The 13,868-nt window shown below is 35.6% G+C and overlaps 1 long non-coding RNA gene across 1 annotated transcript; it reads right to left on the bottom strand.

The window, feature by feature from the left end:
* Positions 1-10,435: 10,435 nt before the first annotated feature.
* LOC127835086 (uncharacterized) lies at positions 10,436-13,620 on the bottom strand. The gene is made up of 3 exons (XR_008028342.1): positions 13,483-13,620; positions 12,767-13,284; positions 10,436-10,715 (listed from the first exon to the last, which is right to left on the bottom strand). It is a non-coding gene; the product is annotated as an uncharacterized LOC127835086 (long non-coding RNA).
* Between the last annotated feature and the right edge of the window lie 248 nt (positions 13,621-13,868).

Raw genomic sequence — 13,868 nt, 5'->3', positions numbered from 1 at the left:
ACAGTATGCTTTTTCATGGGAGTTGAGAGCCTTACTGTAATATGCAATCACAGTTTCGGTCCCGTTTTGAATTTGTGAGAGGACAGCACCAGTTGTTATGTCACTGGCGTCAGTGTCCAGGACAAACTTGGAACCAGGAACCGGATAACCTAGAATTGGTGAGGAAGTTAGAGAAGTCTTTAGAGATTGGAATGACTCGTCGCATTCTTGTGACCACTCAAATTTGGAGCTCTTATCCGAAACCTTGTGCAAAGGTTTCGCTTTAAGCGCAAAGTCCTTGACGAAGCGCCTATAATACGAGCAAAGTCCCAGAAAGCTCTTAACCTCCTTTGCATCTCTCGGCGTTGGCCATGTCAGCACTGCTTCAATCTTTGCTGGGTCAGTAGAGATACCATCCTCTGAGACAATGTGGCCAAGAAATTTTATTTTCTTTTGAAACAAGCTGCATTTTGAGGGCTTACATTTAAGGTTAGCATCAAGAAGCCTTTCGAAGATATGTTCAAGGCGGGCTAAACCTTCGGACACAGTGGCACATGGAACAACAATGTCATCCATATATAGGAGACACTCCTCCCACTGTAGACCTCTTAGAACGTTCTCCATCAGCCTTTCGAATGTAGATGGAGCATTTGCAGGTCCAAAACTCATTACTGTAAATTGGTACAGCCCCATAGTTGTTGCAAAAGCGGTCTTTTCTTTGTCAGCATCACTCATACCGACCTGCCAGTAGCCGCTATTAAGATCAAGCGAGTTGAAATATTTGCCGCCAGAAAGTGAATCGATGCAATCGTCAACCCTTGGTAGCGGGTATGCGTCTTTGATGGTGACGTCATTTAGGCGTCGATAGTCTATACAGAACCGCGGGGTGCCATCTTTCTTGGTCACTAAAACAACTGGAGAAGCCCATGCACTGCTTGACGGCTCTATGATGCCACGTTCCAGCATTTTGGTAACTTCTTCCTTTTCAATTGCACGTTTACCAAGTGGTAAACGCCTTGGCGGTTGCCGAATTGGTGCAGCTTTACCAGTGTTGATGACATGTTTGACTAGTGAGGTTCGCCCAATGTCCTCAGAAGATTTGGAAAAGACAGGACTGTACTTGCAAAGCAAGTTTTGAAGATCAGATTTTTCCTGATCATTTAGATGGACTGAACTGCGATCATACAGATCAGTAAGGTGCTGTGGCAAAGTGTAACATTCAACTTGTTGTGTCACACGTGCAACACGATGTTGTTGCGTGTTTTCAAAGATAGGTTTGCAGGTGCCAAGATGCATTCGTTTGAAGATTGTGACAGGTTCTGAACCATAGTTAACAACATTAACTAGAACATTCTCTGAGTGTGTTTCAACAATACCGCTCATGGGAAAAACATCCTTTTCAGCCAAAACATCAGGATCTGGTTCTACAAAACCAAGTGGTGCCATATATTCAGCAAGGGGAATATTGACTGGAACCCACATTCTAGAATGTGCAGGTATCTTGACCGTGTCACGAACCTCTACACGACATATTTGACTGGAGCCGCCCACAGTTTGAAGTGGTACAATATCGGACCCCATCACCAAACAGGACTTTCCGTAATTGATGTGGTCCAAATTTTGTCGAAGAAAATCCTGACCTAGGATTCCATCTGAATTAATGTCACCAACCACAAAAGTAACATCGTAGCACTCCTTACCAAGCTGAACCACAAGGTCGACTTTGCCAAGGATGTTCATTTGTTGCCCACTCACCGTGTGAAAAGATTGAGTAACTGGGGTCATAGAATTGCAATATTGTTGGATATTTGCAAATGTTTGAGTGGAAATCAAAGAAGTTGTCGCGCCGCAATCAACAAGAAATCTAACAGGCTTAGAAGCAACCGTGCCGGTAACATAGAAACCATTGTCATAAGTGTGTGTATCCGCACCGGCTCGTGCAGAATGCATTGGAACAACGTTATCATAACAAGGTGTGGGTCTGTTAATAATCTGCACCGACTCTTGACCCTCAGAGTCGGTTGAAACTAGTTTTCCGACCTATTGTCGTTCATCTGGCGGCGAGATGAAGAGCCATCAAGAACATTGTGTTTCTGCTCAAACATGCGATTGGGCGGTTGTTGATTGTGGTGTAGCATATTGTTGGTGTTTGTGAACCTGTTTCTCTCAGTGTTGTTCGGGCAATCGCGCCAGTAATGATCATTGGCTTTGCATCCAAAGCAACCAGGTGATTGGGGCTTTTTGTGGCGGGAGTTCTGAAATGGTGGGCCTCTAGGACAGACCTTTTCTAACCTGTCCAGACGTGACTCGATACGCTGAAGACACTTGCGCATATCAGTGTCAGAGTTTGTAGAGCTCTCTTCACTGAGTGCCCTTACAAATGTGGAATGCGTACCAAGAACTGCCTCGTAGCGCTCAATAACATTAACAGCATCTGTGATTGTGCGACAGCCATTATCAATGCACCGACACTGCATATCGGGTGAAACCTGTTTATAAAGTTGATTGAGTGCAAGGCGCTCTTGGGAATGTATGTCCAGGTCTTGGTAGGCTCTCTGGGCCAACTGGCGTAAGTCATCCGCTAGAGCTGCAATTGATTCACCCCTTTGCCTGCGCCGGCTTTCGAACTTCAAAAGCCAAAGGTTTTGATGCTTGCTGTTACTGAAGCGCGAAGCAAGTCTTCTACAGAGCAGAAAATAATCCCTTTTTTCAGATTGGGGCAAGCTCATGTAGAATGACCTTGCAGAGCCACGTAGGCAACTGGCCAAGACAAGACATTGGGATTTATCATCCCATCCAGAGAGCTCTGAACAGTCCTCAAAATGTGACATGTATGCTTCAAAGTCACCGGAGCCCTCATAATTATCTGGCCTTATCAATGAAGGATGAACTACTGGAATTGCAGGGGGTGCAAAGTTACCTCGATGTTCGAATCGTGGTCTACTAAGTTGTGTTTCACGATGTGTGTGTGAACTGTTATTGTTTGAAGAGAAATAGTGTTCTGCATCGCCTGTCACATTGAAAAAACGATCGTCATCGGGCATGTGTCGATCAACTGAAGGGCGATGGTTTTGAGTATCATTTTCGTCATTCTCATGGTGCTGATTTTCTGTGTTTATGTTGTCTTAAGTGTCATTATTTGAACGAAGATTAAATGAGATATCAGGGTCTGGGGATGCCATCTTTTATGTGGTGTAGATAATGTATTAGTTGTAGTTGCACGTAGTAATAGTTGAGTGTGACCTCGGTTTACTGATTTGTGTGATTGGATAATTTAAACTGCTTTAATATCAATGTGTTTGTTTTTCTTTCTAACGTTAGGCTGGGTTCGTATCACTCGGAAAATTATTTAAAAATAAACCGCGCTTCTGACACCAATTGCAATACTTAGACACTTCTAAGTTGTCAGGATAGAACAAACGACCGAGTTAAGGTTTAACAAATCTATTCAAATCGTAGAACGCGACTTAAGAAGTTTGGTTTACGAATAAATTACTATAAGTATGATGAAGGTGCGCAGCTTCACTGTTACTTGATTAATATTTTAAATAACTTATAAGAATACTTAAGAGTTTACAGAACTATTCCCTACCATTATGATGGCTTTAGCTTAAGCTGGTAGGCTTCCGACTTTTAAATGACGTGGATTTTGAGTCATTGACCGAGGTGAAGAATCCGTGATGCTGCGCGCTATTTATAGTGAAGATGCTTTAGGATTCCGAAACTTAGGCGTCCCAACCAATCAACGTGCACTTAGGAATTCCTTAACCAATAAAACAAGTTTACAAAGAGCCATTTTCCTAAACAGCATTTCGGAATCCTAAATCAACAAAGTAAGTCAATAATATGAGTTGTGACATTATAAAAAGCAATTTGTATTAAAACACATAACATTAATACATAATATCAGGCAGAAATGTTCTGCATTTAAATTCTGTTAAACATTTTAATAATACAATGGAAACATGAAACTAAATGATGAATAGGCTTTCTACGCCTAACGAAATAGTTCCAAAGCATTTGCAACTGGAACATAACTTTACCAAAATGCAATACACAAATGCATCCTTAGATTAATAATACAAGTGAAAGCCATTAATTTTGGAGAACAATAGTTAGGAATAACAAATTATATTGTGCAATTGAAAATGTAGGTCGTATTCCTACACATAATAATTTCATAACTGCTACATATTACAATATATATATATATATATATATATATATATTGAAAAAATAAACAAACGTCGCATGAGTATAAAAAATTGCATTAATATATGCCGACCGGTTTCGCACAGCTCATCAGGGCATATAAAATATACAACAATAACGTCAAATTGTCTAAGTAACAACGTCAAATGACGTTACTTATATTATGACGTCAAACGTCAAATTATAACAATGAATTTAACAGGGGTTAAATAAATCAATAAAAAATTGTTTATTTGCTAACCTAGCTGAAATAGAGACCGAATATAACTTATAAAATGGAAATATTTTAAATTTTGGTTCCATTTATGACATTCATCAAGATGTTTGCTTAATGGCATTTGTCTTGTTGAGGGATCGCGCATTTGTTGTTCATGAACAGTTCGTCGATTACGTAGTTTATCCCCAGTTTGTCCAATGTAATATTTATTGCAAACACTACATGCTAAGACATAAAGAACATTTTTGACATCGCATAACATTATGTTGTTTTTTTTTAAATATTCTACCATTAAAATTAAAGTTTTCGCCTTCTATCATATAACCAAACATGCAGCATCTTGGGTTGTTACATTTTTTCACAGTGGGCTGGACTTTGTTAAAATTAGATTTTGTGAGTAACTGCTTTAAATTAGGTGATTGTTTTTTACGCTTTATTATTTTTGCATTTTGTAAAATTTGGTTCATACTTGGGTTAGTTTTTAAAATGTCAATATTATTCTTCATTACACCGAAAACTTCTTTATTTTTAGAAGTATATCTAGAAATGAATGGTATAACATATGTATTTTCCGCAGGTTTTTTTGTTAGTAAAATTTCACGCGGAACCGAAAGAGCTTTTTGGATACCTTTTTTAATGACAGAATTAGGGTATTCTCTTTGCAAAAGTGATTGTTCAAGTTCATTTAGGCGTTTCAGTTTAAGTTCATAATCGGAGACAATAGTGCAAATTCTTTTAGCCAGCGTGTACGGAATATTTATTTTTGTATGTTAAGTATGGAATGATTTAAAACTGAGATACTGCCTGGAATCCGTATTTTTTGTAGTATATATCCGTGATAATATGCGTTTGCTTTTTAATTATAAGTATGTCAAGAAATGGTAATTTGCAGTTGTTAATTTCTATTGTAAATTTAATATCAGGGTGCAAATTATTAAGTATACTATGAAAAGAGTGTATTTCATTTATATTTTTCATCCAGAACAAAAAGCAGTCATCTAAATACTTTTTCCAAAATGTTTAAAAACGGAAACAAAATGTTCGTCATATGTTATTTTGATTTGATTATTTAAGTTTTGTTCTAAATATCCCATTTCGAAATTTGCATATGTAGGGGCTACCTTAGTACCCATAGCTGTTCCTTTTATTTGGTTATAAAATCTGTCGTTGAAGCGAAAATTGTTGTTTTCAAGAATTATTTTGAGACCTTCCTCTATAAAAAGCTTGGAAAAACGCTGGTTAATAAGAGTAGGATATTTAGTCAACCAATAATCTATTGCCTCTAATCCTAACATGTGTGGTATGTTTGTGTATAGATTTATAACATCAAACGACGTTAAAATAGTATTTTCTGGTACTTGCTTAGGTAAATGTTGAATAAAATGTATTTTATTTTTAACATAACTGTCTATATGCTGAACAAAAGGTTTTAGAAGAATATCTAATAAATTACTAAGTCTATTAGTTTCACAACTTGGACCCGCAACAATAGGTCTGAAAGTTAAGTCTTCTGGGTCTAAAAGTTCAATATATTCTGCGTTTTATTTCTTATCAACGTCCTGGATAATTTTGCTTTTGTGTATTTTTGGGAGTCCATAGAATGGACTTGTTTTCCATTCACAGTTTAAGAGATAATTTATTTCATCATTAGTTCATTTATTATTGATATGGATTAATGTTCGTATTTTGGTAAATGTTTGTTGGCTACCAGAATTAGGTATTTCTTTATAATGATCAATATCGTTTAACATATCCCAAATTTGTCTTACATAAAAATCCCTGTTCATAATGACAATCCCACCGCCTTTATCGGCCTCTTTAATAATTATACCGTTATCTTCAGACAGTGATTTACTCGCATGCCTTTCTTTTAGTGTAATGTTGTGTTTAATTTTATGTTTTACATGATTGTATTCTGGACACAAAGTTTTAGTTGTAACAATGTATTTTTATAATGTTTCGTTTCTGTTTCTTGGTGGACAAAATTACTTTTATTTTTAACTAGTGTGATGTTATCTGATGTTTGGTTATAATTAAAATATTCTTTAAGCCTTAACGTTCGATGGAAATTATCTATATCTTCATTTACCTCAAATGTATCACTTTTATGAATAGGCGTTGGTGAAAATTTAAAACCCCTCAACAAGACTTTAATTTTAATATCGGTTAATTCTCTTTTTGACAAATAAAATATTTTAGTATGATGTTTAGATATTTCAGCTAGGTTACCTTCTATATTTATGTTGGACTGTTCCACCCGTTCTCCCGTCTAAAAAATCAATTGTTGGATCTTCTGGCGTTGAGTCAGTATTTGGATCGATGGAGTTGTTAATATTGCTATTTCTCCGGTTGTAATTTCTTCTTTCGTTGTTGTAAGGCCTATGGTCTGTTTCTCTTTCAAATGATGAATGGTGGTGTTGCTTCTGGCAGTGGTAATTGTTATAATTTCTGATTTGTTGTGGTCTTCCGATACCTCGTAGTCTGTGAAAGCGTTCCTCTGGTTGCTGTAATTTTGTTTAATTCTTCGCGTCTGGTTGTGTTGTCTTGACCCATATGAATATTTAGACCTTTGATGTTCAAGTTGTTTATTTTGAACTACAGAAGCGTAGGTTCTTCGTCGTTCTACCTGGCCTTGAATTTTGAAACATGGATTTTTATTTTCATGGTCTTTCATGAAATACTATTCATACTGTTTTAGCCATTTTGCATTATTTTCCCATCTTTTGGTTGAAATGTCCTCGTTTTGCTGAGTTTGTTTTCGCTTTTCTGATGGATCTGTGGCTGTACTATGCGATAATGATCCATTAAAAGTATCCGAAAATATGGTCTCTGAAATAGGAATTGGTAATTAGTAAGTTCCTTATTCAGAAGCCTTATTTCGGACGTTCACTTTCGAATATGTTACTTTTTAAGATGTTGCGTGTGTTATTTACGCTTGATAATGTTATATGGACGTATTCTGTATTATTTCTCTTGTATATTATATTAAACGATTAAAATTCAAAATTTAAAGATGATTGATCATGTCATGAACTTCAATGTCTTTTTTGCCGATCAGATAGTTTTTTTTACTTTTTTCATATTTTTAAGGTTACTTTATTTATATTTTATGATATTATAGATGTGTGGTATTGATTGAATTATGGCCCTGATTTACAAAGAATTTTATCGGAAAGATCCCTTTTTCTTGAACGCAAATATACATATAGTCGTCCGGGTTGTGCTCGACGATCTTAACGCATGTTTAGCGAAATAACCATATTTCGGTCTAGAACGTTTTTTCATAAAGTGGCACTATGAAGTGAACTAATTTACAAAATCAACCTTCAGACTATTGCTTTTTCGATCCAGTTGCAACTATTAACATGTGTTCGATATGTTTGCTTTATCTCACACACAAGGTGCTCATGCTGCTTTTACACTTGCGAATTTCTCATATTCGAGATCTGCACTGTAAACAACTAACGGCTCGGTAAGTCATATTGCTCACGAGATAGCATTTTCCTTATCAACGTCACGTTTAAAGAATTAATAAGTGTCATATGATTTCTCCAGCTGTTATTCCTATTACCGTGCGTGCAAAATGACAAATATGTATTAATATATCGAGCAACTTATTACTTTTATCACTATGGGCGGAGAATAACTATTATAATCCAAGTGGGAATTTTATATCCGCTCATTTATTTAATGGCAGGTAGCCAACAAATGTATATTTATGATAAAAAGGAACACTATATTTTAACACATCTCGAAGTGAAAGGGTAGAATAATAATACTACACAAGTAAAGACGTTTTAACTTGTACAAACGAGTTTATAGAAAACGACATACATACGCGCCCCACATATATATATATGTGTGTGTGTGTGTGTGTGTGTGTGTGTGTGTGTGTGTGTGTGTGTGTGTGTGTGTGTGTGTGTGTGTGTGTGTGTGTGTGTGTGTGTGTGTGTGTGTGTGTGTGTGTGTGTGTGTGTGTGTGTGTGTGCGTGCGTGCGTGCGTGCGTGCGTGCGTGCGTGCGTGCGTGCGTGCGTGCGTGCGTGCGTGCGTGCGTGCGTGCGTGCGTGCGTGCGTGCGTGCGTGTGTTTGTGTGTGTGTGTTACCTTTTAACAACCCATACTTATATTTAAACAAAATATACAAAACGATATTATCAAATACATTATAAATAATGGCGTTTTTTTTTCATGAAATTTCAAGGTTTTTATTCGTAAAGTAGTTTGTATCCCGCAGATACACAATCTGCAAATTTTCGTTCATGTCTTTAGTAGAAATAAATTTCTTACGATATCACATGACACGATACATATAACTTTTAAGACTAGTTTACTTGATCAACATTTGAAAATAAATGTGCCAAAATACAATGTTCGACGAAACCCTTGTATATGAGCGTACCATTAACTATCTCGTCGACATAATCATACAAATCACCTCAAATGAAAAAATACATAACACAACAACTATTCTGACAACATCTTATGTGGCGTTCATGTTTTTATTGTACACATATAAATTTAAACCATCTTTGTGTATTTAAAGTCACAAAATACACGCAGTCAGTACTCAATTATCTGAATGATAAACACTTGAGCTGCAATCACATTCTGGCATCGATATCGTATGTTAAATGGCTTGGGTATGCTATATTATCACACTCTGTGCTGAACTTTGAATGTTACTGGTTTCAAGTATAACTGTATTCGAATTTCGGTCAAGTGGAGTCAAACATTTAGTAACCAAAACGAAACGAAAACAAACCGTGTTATCGTCAATATATACCTCGGTATCATTCACGTACGGCTCAATATTGCTGAAACGTTGTTCGGTACAGCCAAATTATTAACGCAATTTTGGAGAAAAATTTTCAGAATGCTTATTTGACAAAGCAAGGCCGCATTCGAATCTGTGTGAACGGAGGTCGTTAGGTAAAAAAAAGAAATTCCTGAATTGATATATTTATAAATAATACACTTATAGATAGATGAGTTATACTTTGTGAGGTACTTATTCAAATTTCGAACGATTTTTACAAGAACCGGATGTTTCAAATGTAAAAATTATACCATTCGAGTTGCTCGAAATATGCGCTCAAAAAGACCGTCCTATTCATATATATTTACAAGAACGGATGTAAGATAAGACAATTTAATACGGCAAATTATCATGTTAATTCGTCGATTCGGTTTTCAGGGAAAAACAGACAAAATGTTGCTCATTAGACAATTTGTTGAGGGTATAGACACATACTTATGTTGTTAATGTTTTGTCTCAAAACATTACTTTGAATGTGATAGCATGCGTTTGTTATGCTGAATGTCCATATTCCGAGATCTGATTATCCATTAAACTGATAAAATGTATAATGGTCTGTGTAATGAAAAATGCCCTCTAAAATGTTATTCCTTTATTGTAAATATAGAGCTGTTTTAGATTTTTTTTTTCCAATAATGTTTGATGGAAATCGCTTTATAAGAAATTCTTTTTCGTTTTTAAGATGTTTCTAACGTGCACGTAAACTACTATATTGACAATAAAACATCCGTTAAATGACATAAGCTTGAAGATGGAAACCTCTTTATCTGTACCGGTATTTCTTCTCTGAATTTAAACGTTGCATAAACGTAGGAATACCATCTCTATATCCTTCAATAAAGACAAACACGATAGTTATAATTATGATTTATTCGACTTTGATTTACAGAACCAATGCCCATCACTTCGGGGTCAACGACACAAATCTGTAATACTTGTATCTACTTCATTTCATTGCGCCTATGTAATTAAGTTGCACCGGTAAAATATAACATTTAAACAACCCAGTAGTCTTTGTCGTTTTTTTAGTCCTAACTACATACGAAATGTATTAATGCGAATTGAGTAAATTAACATGTTTTCTTTTATGTAATAAGCTGTTACTGATCAAAATCTTTTTCTTCATAGTCAGAATTTTTATGATGTTTATGGTCAACTTTTTTATATACGCAATAAATCAACCAGACTGAATGAAGAAACCACACAAAAAATAATTTTGATAGATTTATTCACGTGTTTATGATTAAGTTATGAAGAAGCATTTCTACATTTAACAATGGAATATATAAATCTAGTAAGAAGTACATGTACGTACTTTCAATGTGATGTTCAAACTAGATAGAACGTTAATGTCACATCCATAAATGTATTATTGAAATAAACACATTTGCCGAAAGCTTATTAACATTTGAAATATCAAACAGAAGAGTTGACATATGTTATTCGAGAACGCACTGTCGACATTGCCATCAATATCATGAGCCAACGCACCTAAAAGAAAATAATACATATTATAGTGCAGTAATCTAAAATGTACACAATTATACAAATATTCCGAGGCTGTTTATATCCATGAATATTAAATTTGAGATTTTCTTGTGTTATTAATATATTTATAAATCAAGACTGTGTTTTGAAAACCATCGAGAACATTCAAGAGCATCGTTCACAGATAAGAATATAATTTGAAAGCGTTCTATTTAATGTATTAAATTGTTAAATTTACGAACCGGAATCAAGCGACTCAAGCAAATTTTTACGAGACATGTTGCTCACACTCGGATATGACCTCAAATCCAAATGTTAACATCATACAATTGAGTCATTTTGACTAAAAGAAATAAAGATACATTTTCACTTCATACCGATTCACTTCTAAAACACAATACATATTTCATGTGTGATTGCATGCTTTAGTATTACTATTTACGATGAGTACCATGGCCGTAAATCAACTTTAGTGTTCGTAACATATTTGCAGCTGACCTACTCAATCGCATTCTACATACGCATATTTCAAATATCATTTGAGTCGTGTTCTGAGAAAACTGGGCAAAATGCATGTGCGTAAAGTGTCGTCCCAGATTAGCCTGTGCAGTCCGCACAGGCTAATCAGGGACGACACTTTCCGCTTTTATGGTATTTTTTAGTTTCAAGGAAGTCCCTCCTTTCCGAAAATCAATTTTAGGGGGAAAGTGTCGTCCTTGATAAGCATGTGCAGACTTCACAGGCTAATCTGGGACAACACTCTACGCACATGCATTATGCCCTGTTTTCTCAGAACACGACTCATTTTTCTGAGGCATTACAATGAGGCAAGTTCGTTTGCATATCCCCGTTTGACAAATTTAATTTACACGGGATTTAAATTACTTTTAACGTGAAGCGAGAAAAAGCAGACATTGATTTACAGGTAAGTACTCATTACAGGTCAACACATAGGCTCAGCATATGGTCATGAAACAGGGGTCGAATAACAAACAATTACCACGGTTATAAAGTCATTTATTAAATGATACAATGATATTTTCATCCATAAACATTTATGTGTAAAGAAAATAGTCCGTTGTTTAAACTGCGCTCATGTTGTATATTTGGTGAAAACTCCAATGCAACCACTTTAATACCGAAAAGTAAAAAATAATGAAAAATATGAAGACGTCAGTAACACTATTAAGGATCGCCCCTATTGTTGATAAGAAAAAAATACCGTTAAGTAAAATAAAGTTAGTTTATTATTGTACGATTACCAATAAAAAAAAATGTAATGCATTTAATTAATATGTAATATATCGAGCAAATGTAAAACGTCCGATAGTAAACTTTGGAGAGTGCTCTTTATGAACAAGTTAATGACATTGACAGCAATTTCGTTATCCGAAAAACCTACAATAAAAGAGTGAAAAATTAGTATAAGAAACCATAAATGCATAATGATAGTGGTTATGCTTGTTGAATAAGGTGATGCGCTATTTACTGCATGTTTCGTCATTATCAGTATTCATATGTATAATCGTTAGATAATGTTGCTTTAACTATACTCCTCGTCAAATGTTTAAGTACTCGGTTTCCTATTTTAGTATTATTGATTAAACATTTGTTTTTCAAGGGACGGCATATAAGGATTATTGCATACTTGTCGTGTAATAAGGCTCGTGATGATTATACGAGCTTTTCAAAGTAATTGTTATTGGAACATTATGAATACTAGTCTAATGATCGCAAAGAAGTAACCTCATCGAACATTTTGTTCATAAATGCTATACAAAATATATAACTAAGCATTAAGTTCAGACACAAAATTGATAAAATTACTAACATTTTGTATTACAAGTGGCATCATTATTATGTCAGTTGCGTAAGAATACATGTGTAATTATTATTTAGCGCAATACAAGCTCTTTTTTAATACATGAGAAATGACGATAATGTTTTTCACGATCGTTTGTAAACTTTACTCATTCATGTGTTGTATCGGTAACATTATTCCCCACCGTCTATATGTATTTTATTACTACTAAAGATCAGTATCAAATGCTTACCTGGACTTTGAATTGACAGGCGGCGCTCTGACTGCCTTCCGTCGAAGTTTCAATAACACGAGGAGCAGTTGTATGTTGAATTTTGGCAGAGGTATTTCCTGAAATGGAATGTGAAACACGACCAGCAGTAGCCGTGTCATGTACATAAGGAGACGTTCCGGTAGATGAAGCTCCTTGTGTGATGTTTAATGATTCACCGGTTTTACCATCACCATTAGCAGCAGTTGTATTCTGAATTTATGCAGAGGTATCTGATGGAATGGAATGTTGAGACATACCAGCCGTAGCTACTCCATCTAAATAAGGTGATGTTCGTGTAGATGAAGCTCCTGGTGCGGTGTTTGATGATCCACCGGTTTCACCGCCGTCAGGCATGCGGGAAGACATTGCAGTTGATGTCCCTGACGCAGAATGTGATGCCAAAGGTGTGGTACATTTCGGCCTCAGAAGAGACGCTGTCACAGGAGCGATCCAAGTAACGTTTTGATATGTTTCGATGGGCAAGTTTTCTGAACATTCTAAAATAAGTGCGATAACAAATATTAATGTGTTAGATACTGTCAAGCGAAGTATGTTTTCATAATTAATCCTCTTCTTTTTTTCATGTTAGACTCTGTTCATAGTGAAGAGTACAACATAAGCTTGGTGTAAATGTTATCAACCTGTATAGTCATCGTCATTACATGGAGCAAACATTATAGTGGTGTGTAACTTACTGCGCTCACATGCGTAGACCGTGCCTATACCACCGGGTTCTGAACAGTTGAATGGACTCCATGCATGATTGCTGTTCAATTGAACGCATGAACGCTCAGTCACAATTGGACTTAGAAGGCGAGTGAAATTCAAATCAACCGATTCAACAAATTGATTTTTTGAAGAAAAAAAATTCAACAAGTAGAGGTAATGTTTCACTTATTTAGACATTATTGAATTGTCGTTTTGTTTGTTATTAATAAAGAATTAAGAAGTATTTACAGGTTAAGTGCTGGTTTTGATTCCGATGCTTCGGAGTTAAATCATGTGGGCGATAGCCTGAGAGGTTTTATAATAATAATCGGAACGACAAACCTTTAGTTATTACCGTTATAGCAACACTAAA

Source organism: Dreissena polymorpha, chromosome 6 (genome assembly GCF_020536995.1).
Source record: "Dreissena polymorpha isolate Duluth1 chromosome 6, UMN_Dpol_1.0, whole genome shotgun sequence".
Taxonomy (NCBI): Eukaryota; Metazoa; Mollusca; class Bivalvia; order Myida; family Dreissenidae; genus Dreissena; species Dreissena polymorpha.
The sequence above is the reverse complement of the archived record's forward strand: the minus strand, read 5'-3'. Positions and strand labels throughout refer to the sequence as shown.